Genomic DNA, 17,245 nt, shown 5'->3' on the forward strand with positions numbered 1-17,245 from the left:
TATCTAGAAGTAGCTGAAGGCACTGGATACTGCAAAGACAATGGACCCTGACAATATTCCGGCGACAGTATTGAAGACTTGCTCTCCAGAACTTGTTGCACCCCTAGCCAAGCTGTTCCAGTACAGCTACAACTGACATTTACCCGACAATGTGAAAAATTGCCCAGGTAGCCCTGTACACTAGAATCAGGACAAATCCAACCCAGCCAATTACCACCCCATCAGTCTACTCTTAACCATCAGTACAGTGATGGAATGGATCATCAAAAGCATTATGAAGCAGCACTTCCTCATCAATAACCCTGTTCACTGAGGCTCAGTTTGGCTTCCGCTGAGTCACTTAGCTCCTGACTCCATTATAGCCTTGGTTCCAGAGATGAGGTGTGACATCAGGGCAGTATTTGACCGAGAATGGTATCAAGGAGCGCTAACAAAACTGGTGTCAATGAGAATCAGGCATAAAAGCACTCCACTGGTTGGAATCATACCTGGCACAAAGGAAGATGGTTGTGGTGACTGGAGGTCAATCATCTCAGCTCCAGGACATCACTGCAGGAGTTCCTCAGGTGGTGGCCTTGGCCCTAGCATCTTCAGCTGCTTCATCAATGACTTTCTTTCCACCATAAGGTCAGAAGTAGGGATATTTGCAGATGACTGCACAATGTTCAGTGCTATTCACGACTCCTCAGATACTGAAGCAGCCACTGCCCAAATACAACAAGACCAGGACAGTATCCAGGCCTGGCCTGACAGGTGGCAAGTAATGTTTGTACTAAGTCCAACAAGAGAGCATCTAACCATCACCACTTGACATGGCATTACCATTGCTGAATACTCACTACCAACATCTTAGGGGTTACCATTGAAACTGAACTGCACTAACCATATAAACAGTGTGGCTACAAGAGCATGTCAAAGGTTAGGAATCTGTGAGTAACTCACGTCCCGACTCCCCAAAGTTCGTCCACCATCTACAGGGCACAAGTCAGGAGTGATGGAATACTCTCCGCTTGCCTGGATGAGCGCAGTTCCAAAAACAGTCAAGAAGCTCGACACCATCCAGGACAAAATAGTCTGTTTGGTTGGTACCCATCCATAAATATTCATTCCCTCCACCACAGATGAACAGTGGCATTTGCAGGAACTCACCAAGGTTCCTTAGGCAGCACCTTCCAAACCCATGACTGCAAGAACAAAAGCAGCAGATACCTGGAAACATCACTACCAGAAGCTCCTCTCCAAGTCGCTCACCGTTCTGACCTGGAAAGAAATCAGTGTTCCTTAATTGTCACTGGGTCAAAGTCTTGGGACTCCCTCCCTAACAGCACTGTAGATGCACCTACAGCTCATGGACTACAACAGTTCGAAAAGGCAGCTCACCACCACCTTCTCAAGGGCAACTAGGGATGGGCAATAAATGTTGGCCTGGGCAGTGACGTCCACATCCATAAATGAATTTAAAATAAGGATTTAAAAATGTTACATATATGTAATATAGAGTTAGATAGGATAGCTTTAAACCCGCCATCCCATTCCTTTTGATGAAAGGGCTTCACTGCTAAGCATACTGACTTGTCTAATCGATGGTAGATAGGAATTAACTCCAAATATATTAAACAAATGTGATTGCTATTTGATCTCTTGTGACTGTGTAAATGGGAAAGCCAATTTTATCTACTAAAGGAGATTGGGTGAGTGATGGGCAGATGGCATGAGGCTGTAGCATTTTTGAGGTCTGGGCTTAATTTACGACTTGCCGTTCATCTTTGCTATTGGTCACTTATTCAGGAACTTGCCCTTCAGCAGGAGTTGAAGGAAGCTGGGAATGTTGGTTGGCTGAGAGTAACTGGAATCTTTTTTTGCTTTTAGGCTCTGGGCTCACCTTGACTTATTTGTCTTTCTATATTAGGTCACTATGCTTTAAATCCTCATTTTCCGACTGAATAAAATTATCATCGGCACATCAACTCTGTGTGTGTGTTGAGTATCAGTAGTTATGCACAGGTATTTTTTGCTTGCATGATTATTCTTCAGCTTATCTATATTTTAAATGTCTGTTATAACGTCTGAAGAAAATGGAGGAGATATTATAGTCTCTGACAAAATCCAAGATATTCTGAGAATTGTTGTAATTCTGTCCTATTAATTGAATTCCATTATCAAACTTGACAAATTCTGAAATGTCATTAACAGCAGAAGATCTTGCTGAGGTGTTTAACTGTCGTTTGAGTAGGCGTCAAGTTCAGATTATCAATTTCTGGAAATCATGAATAATTGTATGTGATGAGAGTCGGTAGATTCTGCCATTGATAGAAGGGAAATACAGGGATCGCACTTACTTTTGGGGAGGTTGGCCATGCTAAATTGCCCCTTAGTGTTAGGGGGACTAGCTAGGGTAAATGCATGGGGTTATGGGGATAAGGCCTGGGTGGGATTGTGGTCGGTGCAGACTCGATGGGCCGAATGGCCTCCTTCTGCACTGTAGGATTCTATGATTCTATGAGGGAAATTTGTTATGCGGATATGTGTTGATTCCCGATGGGCAGGCAACACAACTGGCCACTCACTACCTGCTGGATACATGTAATTTTCTTCATTGGTATCATTGAAGCAAACTCCACAGGCTGTGTAATTAGTGGCCTCCACCTCTGCATAATGGTACTATGAGAACACATTTCTTCTCCATGGTAGATGGCAAACCATAAAGGATGCAAAGTTTCCTGAGCCTCTTGTCCATGTCTGCTAACCACACAATACTTTGTACTCATGTTTCCCTGATCATTATGATCTACACCCTAGCTATGACTGTAACACTACATTCTGCACTCTCTCGTTTCCTTCTCTATGAACGGTACGTTTTGTCTGTATAGCGGGCAAGAAACAATACTTTTCACTGTATGTTAATACATGTGACAATAATACATCAAGTCAAATCAAATCAAAAAGGAAGACTTACGATGCAGTATTTCAGGTATAACAAATCAATGATCCATTACAAAGATGTACAATGGAGGTCAGTCATCTCAGTCCCAGAGCATCACTGCAGGAGTTCCTCAGGTAGTGTCCTAGGCCCAGACATCTTCAGCTGCTTCATCAATGATCTTCCTTCCATCGTAAGGTCAAAGTGGGGATGTTTGCAGATGACTGCACAACATTCAGTGTCATTCACGACACCTCAGATACTGAAGCAATCACTGCCCAAAATGCGGCAAGACCCAGACAACATTCATGCTTCACTGTCGCTGGATCAAAATCCTGGAACTCTCTCCCAAACAGCACTATGGGTGTACCAACACCATGTGAACTGCTCACCACCACCTTCCCAAGGGCAATTAGGGCTGGGCAATAAAAAAAATGCTAGCCTAGCCATATCCTGTGAAAGAATAAAAAAGATGCAATGCCACATTTCAGCAAAGGTTCTTCAGCAGCACTGTCCAAATCCAAAAGTTCTACCACCTAAAAGAACAAGGGAAGCAGGCACATAGAAAGACACAGTCTGCAAGCTGCCCTCCAACTCACAGACATCTCAACTTGAAATATATTAATGTTCCTTCATCCTGCTGGATTAAAATCTTGGAGCTCCTTCCTCAACAGCACTGTGGGAGAGCCACACCTTTTCATGGGCAGTTAGGGGTAGGCAACAAATACTGGCCTTGGTAGTGACACCCATAACACATGAATTAATAATAAAAGGAATTACCTGTGCAGCAACACTACAATATCAGTTTTTTTGTTTCTCGTTTGATGCTATTAATTTCAATGTATTTGGAGTTGCAAATGTGCAATGAAAGTATGAAAGGCCTGTTGATGAAAAGTTTCTAATAAGCCTATGTTTAGGTTTTGTGACATATCATTAATTCAACTTTCAGCTACATGATACTCAAAAATCATTGCAAATTGAAAAGCCACCTCTGGAACAACTTAATACAAAAATGGATGGCACGGTGGCACAGTAGTTAGCACAGCTGCCTCATAGTGCCAGGAACCCAGGTTCAATTCCTGGCTAGGGTCACTGTGTGGAATTTGCATGTTCTCCCCGTGTCTGTGTGGGTTTCCTCCGGGTGCTCTGGTTTCCTCCCACAGCCTGAAAGACATGCTAGTTGGGTGCATTGACCCAAACAGGCGCCGGAGTGTGGCGACTAGGGGAATTTCACAGTAACTTCATTGCAGTGTTAATGTAAGCCTTGTGACTAATAAATAAACTTTAAAAAATCTTTTTAGCCTTAAACAAAATGACTATGTAATGGTGACAGTACATTAGAAATATTGCACTCCCCAAATGTTCCCTAGTCGATTTGGCTGTATCATTATTCTGTAGGAGGCAACAGATAATCAACATAATGTTTCATTCTGTTCTTCCTGGCCTCATCAACCTGAGTTTGTGTTGCTCCAAGGCCAGTATGTCTTCTTTGTATGCCCGCCGAGTATCAAAGTAGAACACAAACAATTGTGGTATCAACAGTGTGTTGTCACGCGTCAAAGTGTTTAACTTCTCTCTGTAATTTCACATCTTTCATAAATTACTGTCTCAATGAGTCCTTGACAGAGGTGAGAATTAGAGTGAGATTTGAACTATACGTGACCATTCTTAATCAGTTTCATCTCAATGACACTTACAGTGGATAGCTTTCACCTTCTCTAGTGCTAATGTCAAGCCATCATCTCCATATACCACTCCAAAGGAACAGAGTAGCAACTCACTAAATTCACAGCTCATGTCCCTTAATCAAATAGTATCTGCTCGCGATTAACCCCAGGACAGGGGAGAGGGTCTTGGAGGACGGGGAAGGGGAGGGTTGTCATTTAAATGTTAAATCATCAAATTCAGGAAATGTGACGGAGCGGGGGGAGTTGGGGGCGGAGGGGATATGCACAATGGTGGAAGTGGGGGGGAGTGAACAAAGCCATTCTCACCGGCAAAACAGGGTTGCAAGGATAGCAAAATGATTCTTTCCCCTCACAAGCTATCTTACCGACTCGCCACACTGATTGACTGGTGTGGCGAGCCAGTAAGATTGCACCCAACTTGTCCAAATCACACTGAAGGATCTCTGCATCTTCCTCACAGGTCACCCTCCCATCCAGCTTCGTGTCATCTGCAAATTTGGAGATGTTACATTTAGTTCCTTCATCTAAATGCTGCTTTCCCCTGAGAGGCTACTCGCCCCAACAGTCCCAAAGCGTTATATCTGATATGCAGGGGCATGACCACAGGAGATTCCTGCACTGCCTGCCTAGTCCTCTTGCTCTGCCCGAAGGTAACCCATTCCCTTCCTGCCTATGGAGTCTTAGACTGTGGTGTGACTACAGATTTACCTTAAACTCTGGCTCCCTGGCATAATATCACCTCCAGGACTGGCTGCAGTGTCTGCTGGAGCTAGAGAGCTGCCATCCATCGTTCTCCAATGGGCATCACTGGCAAGGCCAGCATTTGTTGCCCAATCCTAGTTACCCTTGAGCTGTTTTCTTAAACCGCAGCAGTCCTTGTGGTGTAGGTAGACCCACAGTGCTGTTAGGAAGGGATGGGTTGGGTGGATGGGAGCAGTAAGAAATTTATTTTAAATTTAAACAACTTGAATGAGGGGTGTCAGGATGAATAAACAGATAAAGTTAGTTTAAGTTCTGGTTTAAGTTTATTTATTAGTGTCACAAGTAGGCTTACATTAACACTGCAATGAAGTTACTGTGAAAATCCCCTAGTCGCCACACTCTGGCGCCTGTTCGGGTATACTGAGGGAGAATTTAGCACCTAACCAACACGTCTTTCGGACTGTGGGGGGAAACCAGGGCACCCGGAGGAAACCCACGCAGACACGGGGAGAACGCACAGACTCTGCACAGTGACCCAAGCCAGGAATCGAACATGGGTCCTTGGCTCTGTGAGGCAGCAGTGCTAACCACTGTGCCACCATGCCACCTTCCGTGTTATATTGCATATTTGCAAATACACTAATAATTATACATATATAAGGTGCTCCATAAAGTATAGAAGATGTCAGGGAGCATTTTACATTTGTGATGCTCTATATCTTTCAGTGTTGGTGTGATGTACAATACTTGCAGCTTGCACAATGATACGTTGCTTCAGTAAATCTGCTGTATTACAGCACTGGGGAATCACTTCTATTTAGGCTGCAGTAGGACTGCAGTGAACATTGAAAACTGTAGCCTTGGTTTCAAAAGTAGCATCACAGAGATCTCACAGTATCTGGATTAAAACCTGTCAGAGACATGGAACTTAAAAAGAACAGCTTCCATGGAAAAAAAATAGGGCTGCAGAGAAAATCATATAATCTGATTATCTCCACTGCTCAGCTGCACCAATTACCCTGTAAATTCATCACAATCATCATCCGAAATGTACAGCAAACATGCACGGGTAGTTGAATGCAGTTCTCTAAAATAGGGAACCTTGATTGCTGTACTAAGGTGCAATGTTTTTCATTTACAACATATGTATTAAGCAGATACCACAATGAAGAAACATAATAGACATATCCTTATTTTCAATTCTATGTTGTTGAACATGGATTATTAAATGTATAATGAACAAAACATAAAGTGGGGGGGGAAGAAATTCATTCGCATGCACCTATAGATCACCTGTGCGGCCCACGCAGTGTTCTTCATTGATATCATTGTAGAACATTGCGTGGGCAGCACAGTTAGTGGCCCGCAGCACACCCTACCCCCAAGAAATTAACACAGGTTTGTGTAGCAATGCTGGCAATAGATTGCTAATATGGAGTCTGGTAAACAATACAGAAATGACTTATTACTACTGCACATTGAAAATTATTCTGCAATTAGTGTTTGCTGATAAATTCACATTTCGGACCCATTCCAGAAAGAAACTGAAGTTCATGATTGATGTACAAACATGTGTACAGCAGACTAACAGGAGACGTAACGCACAATCCATAACCATTAAATGGCAGACCAGGTAATGATAGACTAGCTTCAAACATTGCAGCTGAAGCTTAAGAAAGACATTGGCTACTCTCAAACAGTTTGCAATGATTAACAACTGGTGCAAATCTAACTAAATTGGTAATGTGCAAATAGGATTTAAATTTCAGGGGTTAGCTCATTTGCATCAATTATAAGCAGCTCCAGGTGCAGATTTGGATATGTGCAAGAAGTGCACTAATGGTGCGAATAACAAATTGCATGATGATGAAATTTAAAGAGACAAGGACAATTAAAGGGAAGCGAGCAGGATAGAAGGACACAATATATTACAGCTTTGAAAGGCCCAGGAAACATTTCAACTGAGCCTTTGGCAATGCTGAAGGGAAAGGCTAATGGGCAGGCAAGAATGAGAGGGAAGGAAACCCAATGTTCAGACCAAGTAGCAGAGCAGTGTAGAACCACACCTGAAGTGTACGGAGTGGCCTAAGTGGCTTGAAATTGGAACAAGGTTTGTGGTGCACCCACAGCCTCTAATCAAGACCGCAGAGCAGCAGCGCCCAAGCTGCAGACAACCAAGCAGGTAGAGCCTGGTAATAAGGAGGAAGTGGATTGTTGTGGGTGGTGAGGTGGGGGATGGGGAAAGTTAAAACAGTCTGGCAACTGGCCAGAAGATAGCCCCAATAGAATCTTTAAAAAGGAAGACTTGATTTTCTTTCCAGAGAAGTCTCCAGAAGCTCATTTGAGCTGGTGTATCCACGCCTGCTACAACAGGCATTGTATGTATCATCCATGCACTGCCAATTGGTACATTAAAATTTGAATCTACGCCCTATGCCCATCTTTGGCCCCGATTTACACATATTTAATCAGCCTCTTGCCTGTTTTGGACAGGAGTGCTGGGTAACCATCTAAATGCTGTCTGAAAATTGAATTAGGAGGATAACTGAGTGTCCCAGATGTCCACCATCTTCTCTTCTGCGGTTGCCTGTTTCTCGGGGGAGAAACAGGTGACTGGTAGTTGAAAATCTCCTCAGCGATGTGGTGCTATATGAGGTACATACAAGGAAGATGGTTATTTCTCTCCCCAGGACAAGTTACCATGGAAGAAGGCACAATATTATTGGCCCCACCCTGTGAATTGGGTGAACATGGGACAATAATGACAAAGCTGTCTACAATCTGCCTATTCTGTTTTTTTTTTGTTTCTTCAAAATCTCTGGTCTAATCAAGAAAGGATGACGACACTAGATTTTAAACTTAAAGGGGGCGATTCTCCCAAAAGTGCTGAATTGGTGGGAAAACTGTTCTAGATCACGACTGTTTTTTCAGTGCAGCTTCTCACTCTAATCTCCTCACTCTGTGCAATGCAGAGGTCACAATTGTGAATATCATTAAAAACCTGGGGGCGGGGCCTACTCACGCCAGAGTCTGACAGCTTCGGAACTCTGCGCATGCGCAGTGGCTCCAATCTGTCAGTCTCCCCATTTGCTGGCCAGCTCGATCTCTGGCCAGCCTGGGACCACCACAGTGCTGCCCCTCCAGCCTCCCCCCATGGCCTGATCGGTGCCTCCACAACAATTCCCGGGCCAGCCCTGACCCCCGCCCCGGAGCGCCCCAATCTCCAGCCCACCCCCCACAAGCAGTGGCGATTCCCCCCCATCCCCGGCAGACACTCCCCTCGCTCACCCCCCCCCCCCCCCCCCCCCAGGGGTCAGACCCCTCCCCTGGCAGATCACCCACCCCCACTCCCCATGCCCACCCCAATCGCTGGCCTCCCTCCAACCCAGACCGATCGCAATGCAGAGTGGCAATGGGACCCCCCAGCCCCACCAATTGTCCCTAGGCCCTGCAATAGGGACACAATAGGCCCTGCCCCCTTGGCACTGCTTGATGCCTGGTGGGCAGTGCCAAAGGCTGATACTACCAGGGTGCCCATGCCCAGGGGGAACCAACACCCACTGCCGACCCCTTTGGGGGGCCCCGATTGCTCTTCCTTCACACCGGCAGGGTCTTCACTCGTTCCCCGAATGTGGGGAGCTACTCTAAACCCTGCCGGAATGAAGTACTCCTGGCGGGGTGGGAGATGCTATCGGGGCCGGCACGGAATGGATAATCACATTGAAATGACATTTAAATTACATTTAAAACATATTCAAATTATTTACCCCACTTCCTGCCGGACGTCTGTGCATTCCGGGTGGCGCCATTTTCTTCTGGTTGGGAGATGCGCGCAGGTTGTAAATACTTGCAAAGAACCTGCGAAATGGCTGACACGCGCATCTCCCAACCCGACCCGCTAGAAAAGTTGTGGGTCGCAATGGGAGAATCGGGCCCAAATTTTCTAAGAGTAACCAGTACTTAGTTACAAAATTTTCGATAGCTAGCTACTAGACAAGCCATATTTTATTCATCATCTTTAAATGAATGCTTTAATTGCATTAAAATTAAGTTTATAAGAACTGCCATTTTAAGAAAAGGAGAATCTATTAATTATTATCAGTACTTTCGCCAATGCATTACATTTTAGGAACCATGTTAATTTTTAAAAATTTTTTTTACTCCATCCTTAAAGTTACAAAGCCAATGTTCCGAATGGACCGGGCAAACCCAAATCCATCCCATCTTGCTCCAAAACCCACTTTCAAAATCCAATTCATGGTTCCTACAAGGGAGACAAATAAGATCCAAACTGACAAGATAAGGCATTGCATCCCATCCTGGGCTTGATCTTAGTCAAAAGGGAACCATGTAAAATAAGCTTTTGTAAAACCATATGCTGTGAAGAAGACATAATCTGAATGGGTACGAGATACTGAATACAGTGCCCCGAAACTTCTGTTCTGGTAAACATAACAGTAGCATCTTAATCTCAATGCAAAGTTTTGCAGAAGATGCCAATGGACTCAGAGGAAAACAGCTGAAACCTTACAATGAGAGCTTAATTGAGTTTGTACAGCATCTGATCAGTGACAATTAGCTTACTGTAGGCAAATACAACATACAGAATTTTGAATAGTAAAGCACAAGCCATGTGCACACTATAGATGAACAAAAATTGACAACATGGGACCTTGAGATATTGGTTGACCTTTTATTCACATATTTAAACAGTGTGAAATGACAATAGGTAGATAGATTGGTGAATTATATTGCCAAATCCAATCCCCAGGTCATTCTGAAGCTGTACAGTGCCCTTGTCAGATCTCGCTTTAAATCCTGCATGAAGTTCAGGTCACAGTGATTCATGTGAACTACCAATGACGTAAAAACCATTACCGAGCCTCAACCTTAATTATTCCAGTATTGGAATCATTGAGTGAGCAAAACGTGGAAAGTACTGCAATTCCACTGTGAAGTCAAACATGACAAACTATTACGATATGCAATTGGTACCATCATCTTTAATGTTACTATTTGATATTCAGAAGACTACAGAATTTTCAATAATTGGCATTTACAGTTCACGAGCTGAACTTTACGTGCCCCCGGAGGCCATGTTTCCGACAGTGAGAGCACTTAGATTAGGTGGGCACCCATCCCACCATCTTCCTGCCACCGCTGAACTCATCCCCAAGATACACGGGTGCCAAGATTGGCAGCTTGTCCATCATATTTAAATGAACAATTAAATGTCAATTGGACTTGTTATCTCGCCTATTATTATTGCGCCCCATGATCCACATTCTGAAGTTCACGGCTAGGTAACCTTGTATGAAATTTCTGCTCCCACCTGGCAGAGACTAGGCTGAGGGGAAGATATTCCAGTTGGAATACCGATTGGCGCTTTGAAAATACAAAACCCTCCTGGAGGTGTTAGGATTCCGAGATGAACTCCAGGACCATGATTTCCAAATCCTGCTTGCACGAGGCCTCAACCCGGCAGCCCTTTGAAAATCCAGCCCAAGGCTTGACCGGAAAGCCATACAATCTGACCATAATTTCCTCTTGATTTATCCTATCTGTTAGCTACATATTTCATCATTCTATCGCTTTTGATGACTGCTGTTCTGCATTGGTTGAATGTTATCATCCAGTCTGAGTCTCTTGGGTCTCTTTCAACTTCATTCTTAGACATTTGCACAAATTTCATGGAGTCAGCGTGATACCAGTGTTTCTTTATAGAGGGTACTTTACACTTTTCTCTCTTAACTTTCACTTGTTGTTTTATTACCAAACTAAACATTTTTTCAACTCATTTTGTAATTTTTGTGCTAGTCTCACCAATTCCCTATTCCTGCCAGTTTGACATCATATGTAAATGTGATGGCTTTGTTTTGAGTTTCTTTATTTAAGACATTGATATAAATTAGAAACCGTGCTTTTATTGACAGATTGCATTTCATGTAGTCTATTGCAGTGGGTCCACTTAATCGCAGGAGAGTCCCAAAATAGTCATTTGGCAGTGGCAAAACCTTCCAATTAATTCGGAGGGTCGAAGGAGCTGATACGGGATTGCTGGCTGCCAATGGCAGGATATACATTTGGCCCATTGATGAGACAATTAACACCCATTGGATGGGATTTTCCAGCCATGTTCACCACAGAGCCAGAAAATCCCGGATCAATGGACCTTTACATGGTCCGTGACCCGCCCACTACGATTCCCGTGGCGGGCGGGACTGGAAAATTCTGCCCATTATCTCTGAGGCCCACCCCAATTCAGTGGTGGTGGGAGGATTAACTTGGAACATCATGGCTTTCCCATGGGTTTAGCAGTGGCCTACAGTGGGGGGGGGGTAAAGGAGTCAGGGTGGGTGGCTCCTCATTATCGGGCATTCTGTGTCCAGTTGAGGGATCCAGCATTGAAAAAGGGGGTGGGGGAGGTTGCACTGAAAGCCCTTGACTCCGACTCCACCCGTACCCCCCTCTCACTTGACTCCCACCCCGCCAGCCCACCCATACTCACCTTTGATCTGAGGTCCCTTGGTGATCTTGGAACATTGACAGGTGAATTCCTGGCAGCTGCCAACAGTCCTGGTGGCGTTGTCAATAATGGAGAGCCTCTGATTGGCTGGCAGCTCTTGGCAGGAATGTCCTTAATCTTGGTCAAGGCCTAATGGTAGCCACTTAGTACTAATACATGGAACTGACAGGAGTTCTCCATTCTGAGGGATCTCACCCACTAAATTCAGCCAAACATGGGGCACTGTGATTAGTGCATCTTGCATCTGACAGAACCCCTCTCACAAGTACTCATTATTTTCCATCCTTCAGCCACTTTCTTATCCATTGACAAAACTTTCCCTAAATTCCCAAAGCTTTGCGCTTGATTCATAACTATTCCTGTTAAACTTTCTTCATTACCTTTTGGAATTTTCGATACAAAACACCAGAGGGCTTTCTGAAGGCCACCTGGGGAGTTACTTTAAAGAATCAGAGTGCTTGGTCAGGCAGGATGTCCCCTTCCATGTTGTTAAGTTATTACTATACAGATAATTCTCAAGTTTTTCCATGACAATCAATTCCTTTATTTTACACAGATTGGAAGGAGGACAAAGGGGTCTGTGAATTAAGGTGTTAAAATATGGGCAGCTCATTAACCTCTTTCCAATTGACAGGCAGTTCTAGTGTCATGCTTAGCACAAAGAAAGATGGCTGTGGTTGCTGGAGGACATTTATCACAGTCTGAGGACTTGACTGCATGAATTCCTCAGGTCCAACCATCTTCAGTTGCTTCTTCAATGACCTTCCCTCCATCATAAGGTCAGATGTAGGGATGTTTGCTGATGATTTCACAGTGCTCAGTCCTTTTTGTAACTCCTCAGATATTGAAGCAATCCGTGCTCATATGTAGCAAGACCCAGACAACATTCAGGTTTGTGCTGATAGTGGCAAGTAGCATTTGTGCCAAACGAGTGCCAGACAATAACCATCTCCAACAAGAGAGAATCTAATCATCTCATTGCCATTTAAAGGCATTACCATTCATCAATCACCCACGATCAACATCATGGGGGTTAGCGTTGACGAGAAATTTACCTGTACCAGCCAGATGAATACTGTGGTTATAAGAGCAGTCATGATGTGGAGATGCCGGCGTTGGACTGGGGTAAACACAGTAAGAAGTCTCACAACACCAGGTTAAAGTCCAACAGGTTTTTTTGGTAGCGCGCTCCGAAAGCTAGTGGCTTTTGCTACCAAATAAATCTGTTGGACTTTAACCTGGTGTTGTGAGACTTCTTACTGTGTTACAAGAGCAGGTCAGAGGCTGGAAACTCTGTGGTGAGTATTTCACTTCCTGATTCTCCAGGGTCTGTCCATTATTTACAAGGTGCAAATTAGGAACGTGATGGAATACTCACCACTTATCTAGATGAGTGTAACTCCATCAACACTGCTGGGGAGTGCAACAGTTCCAGGCTCAGGCTTATTCAATCAACACTGACTTCATAGCAATAGCCTGCAATTAACCCATGCAAGCGTAGCTTTGCACGTGCCTCGGGCCATGTGTAATATTTAACTTGACAAGTAAGGATTTTCTATCATGTGGCAATAGTGACCTACATTGATTACAATTAAGCAGAATATAATATTAAGTTAATTAATATGCTTCGATTACTTGATCATTGCATATAACTAAAAGCTAAGTGTTTGCTACAATCTGCCGACTTGTGCAGTGGTTCAGGAAAACAGGTCACCGCCTCATTCTCAAGGACGATTAGTGATGTGCAATAAATACTAGCCTTGCCAGCAATGCCCAGAGCCTATAAATGAATGAATAAAAATCAGGAACACCCTCATAATGATTTCCAATGCCTTACAGACATCATCCCAAGTTTTACTTGGAACTCTGTAATAAATGCCATCTATTCCTAGAGATTAATATGTTTGAGCATTTTCAATTATTATAGGACTTGTATTTCATTTCAATTAAAATAATTAATTTGCTTCTATTGTCTGTTTGGGAAAGGTAGGTTGCTTATATCTTCCTTCTGAATACTTGGAGGAATTTATCACTTGGAATGGTTAACGATTACCTTCCGTTTCCAGTTTGTCTTCTTAGTATTGAAATACCAAAATACTTCAGGCAATTTTTTTGATATTCGTTCATGGGATGTGGATCTCACTAGCTATGTTGGCATTTATTGCCCATCCCTAATTTCCCCTGAGAAGGTGATGGTGAGCTGCCTTCTTGAATTGCTGTAGTTTCAGTGGTGTAGGTACACCCTCTGTGCTGTTCGGGAGGGAATTCCAGGATTTTGACCTAGCCACTGTAAAGGAATGACGATATATTTCCAATTCAGGATGATGAGTGACATGGAGAGAAACTTCCAGGTGGAGGTGTTCCCATGTGTCTGCTGTCCTTGTCCTTCTCGATGGCAGTGGTCGCGCATTTGGAAGATGCTGCCTAAGGAGCCTTGTCGAGTTCTTGCAGTGCCTCATGTAGATAGTACATGGTGCTGTCACTGTGTGTCGGTGGAGGGAGGGATTTTTTATGGGTTGGGTAGCATTCAAATGGGCTGCTTTGTCCTGGATGGTGTTGAGCTTCTTGAGTGTTTGAACTGTACTCATCCAGGTAAGTGGAATGGATTCCATTTCCTGACTTGTGCTTTGTAGATGTTGGACAGGATTTGAGGAGTCAGGAGCTGAGTTACTGACCGCAGGATTCCCAGCTTCTGATCTGCTCTTGTAGCCACAGTATTTAGTATTCTAGTTCAGTTTCTGGTCAATGGTGACCAGGATGTTAATAGTGGAGCGTTCAGTGATGGTAGTGCCACTAAATGTTAAGGGCTAATGGTTAGATTCTCTCTTGTTCGAGATGGTCATAGTCTGGGTGGTGCAATGCTACCTGCCACTTGTCAGCCCAAGCCTGGATATTTTCCAGGTCTTGCTGCATATGGACACGGACTGTTTCGGCATCTGAGGAGTTGTGAATGGTGCTGAACATCCCCACTAATAACTTGGTGATTGAAGGAAAGTAATTGATGAAGCAGCTGTAGATAGTGGGGCCTAGAACACTACCCTGAGGAAGTCCTGCAGTGATGTCCAGGGACTGAGATGACTGACCTGCAACAACCACAACCATCTTCCTTTGTGCTGAGTATGACCAGTGGAGAGCTTTCCCTCTAATTCCGATTGCCTTCAGTTTTGCTGGGGCTCACTCAATCAAATGCATATAAGACCCTCGTCAGACCCCACTTGGAGTACTGTGCTCAGTTCTGGTCGCCTTACTATAGGAAGGATGTGGAAAAGATTGAAAGTGTGCAGAGGAGATTTACAAGGATGTTGCCTGGATTGAGTGGCATGCCTTATGAGGATAGGCTGAGGGAGCTCGGTCTTTTCTCCTTGGAGAGACGAAGGATGAGAGGAGACCTAACAGAGGTGTATAAGATGTTGAGAGGCATAGATCGGGTGGACTCTCAGAGGCTTTTTCCCAAGGTGGAAATGTCTGCTACGAGAGGACACAGGTTTAAGGTGCTGGGGGGTAGGTACAGGGGAGATGTTAGGGGTAGGTTTTTCACACAGAGGGTGATGGGTGAGTGGAATTGGCTGCCATCAGTGGTGGTGGAGGCGAACTCAGTAGGGTCTTTTAAGAGACTCCTGGATGAGTACATGGAGCTTAATAGGATGGAGGGTTATAGGTAGGCCTAGAAGGTAGGGATGTATTCGGCACAACGTGTGGGCCGAAGGGCCTGTTTGTGCTGTAGTTTTTCTATGTTCTATGTTCTATCAAGAGCAATAACTCTCATTTCACCTCTTGAGTTCAGCTCTTTTCTCCATGTTTGGACCAAGGCTGTAATGAGGTAAGGAGCTGAATGGTCCTGGCGGAACCCAAACCGAACATCAGTGAGCAGCTATGGCAGAGTATGTACTAATTGATAGCACTGTTGATTACTTTTCCATCACTATACTGATAAACGAGAGTAGACTGATGGGGCAATAATTGGCTGGGTTGGATTGACCTGGTTTTCAGGAACAAGGAATTGCTGGGCAATTGCCGATTGGATGCCAGAGTTAGAGCCTCAGTAACTATGCTTTTATTCTCGGGCTCTCTTTACTCTTCAAGTCTCCCATTTGAGCATTTTGCAATATATTGAACATTATGCCTTTCTCTCCACAAGATTGTTGCAGATCATGTTTTTCTGCTTTTAGTTCTTTACGGATTCAGTTACAATCATGATTGTTAATTCTGAAGTTGCAGGGACAAGATATGCATTATCCTGCTTTTCTTACCAAAGCATTATTCCCTTTCCACCAAAAATATTTATTTCCATCAAAATAGAAACATAGAAACATAGAACATAGAAACCCTACAGTGCAGAAGGAGGCCATTCAGCCCATTGAGTCTGCACCGACCACAATCCCACCCAGGCCCTACCCCCACATATTTTACTCGCTAATCCCTCTAACCTACGCATCTCAGGATTCTAAGGGGCAATTTTTAACCTAGCCAATCAACCTAACCCACACATCTTTGGACTGTGGGAGGAAACCGGAGCACCCGGAGGAAACCCACGCAGACACGAGGAGAATGTGCAAACTCCACACAGACAGTGACCCGAGCCGGGAATCGAACCTGGGACCCTGGAGCTGTGAAGCAGCAGTGCTAACCACTGTGCTACCGTGCCGCCCTAATATTATTATTATAAAATATTATTGAACATGCTCCCCAAATAAATTTGCTGAGAGTTTGTTCACTCATGTTTTTGAAGTTTGCCCATTTAAAATTTAATACCTCTTTGGAACTTCCAAAATTTACAGCAAGTTGAATTTAATAATTCTCTTGTTGTTTCAGGGATACCATAAGTGCCACGTTAACTGGGAATCAGCTCAATATAAGCACTTCCCTGATGTACTCGATCATGAAGCAGCTACATGTCATCTTAATCAACTCTGACTCTGAATCTCTTGGGTTTTTTCAATTTAAGTTTTGTTGATTGAAGTCACTGGAGCCACTCCAAGAAATTGTTAACTGTTCAATATTGAATGACTAATTTAAGAGTAGAAGGAAGGAAAGATGGTGAGAATGAATCATGCCAATTGAAAGTGGCCAACAGTAGGTGACTCAAAGGTACACTTAACAGAGTCTTAGGGACCAGAAGTTAACTTAGATCCCAACCTTTTTTATTTTGGCATTAGGGCAATCATAAAGTGTTTCGCTCCAGGTATGATTCGATTCACCCACAAGGAAGTTTTTATTAAAAACAAACTTTATTTAACAACACAGTTAAAATATAACAAAAATAATTAACATAACTTTAACCAATTGAAATACTTAAAGATGACCAGGTATAATTCTTAACAGTTAACTACCTCTAGTACTAACATAAGCAGTATCCCCACAGACATACATCCTTCTTCAGAATTAGTTGGCACAAAAACAGAAATGGCC

The sequence above is a fragment of the Mustelus asterias genome, chromosome 16 (genome assembly GCF_964213995.1).
Source record: "Mustelus asterias chromosome 16, sMusAst1.hap1.1, whole genome shotgun sequence".
Classification (NCBI taxonomy): Eukaryota; Metazoa; Chordata; class Chondrichthyes; order Carcharhiniformes; family Triakidae; genus Mustelus; species Mustelus asterias.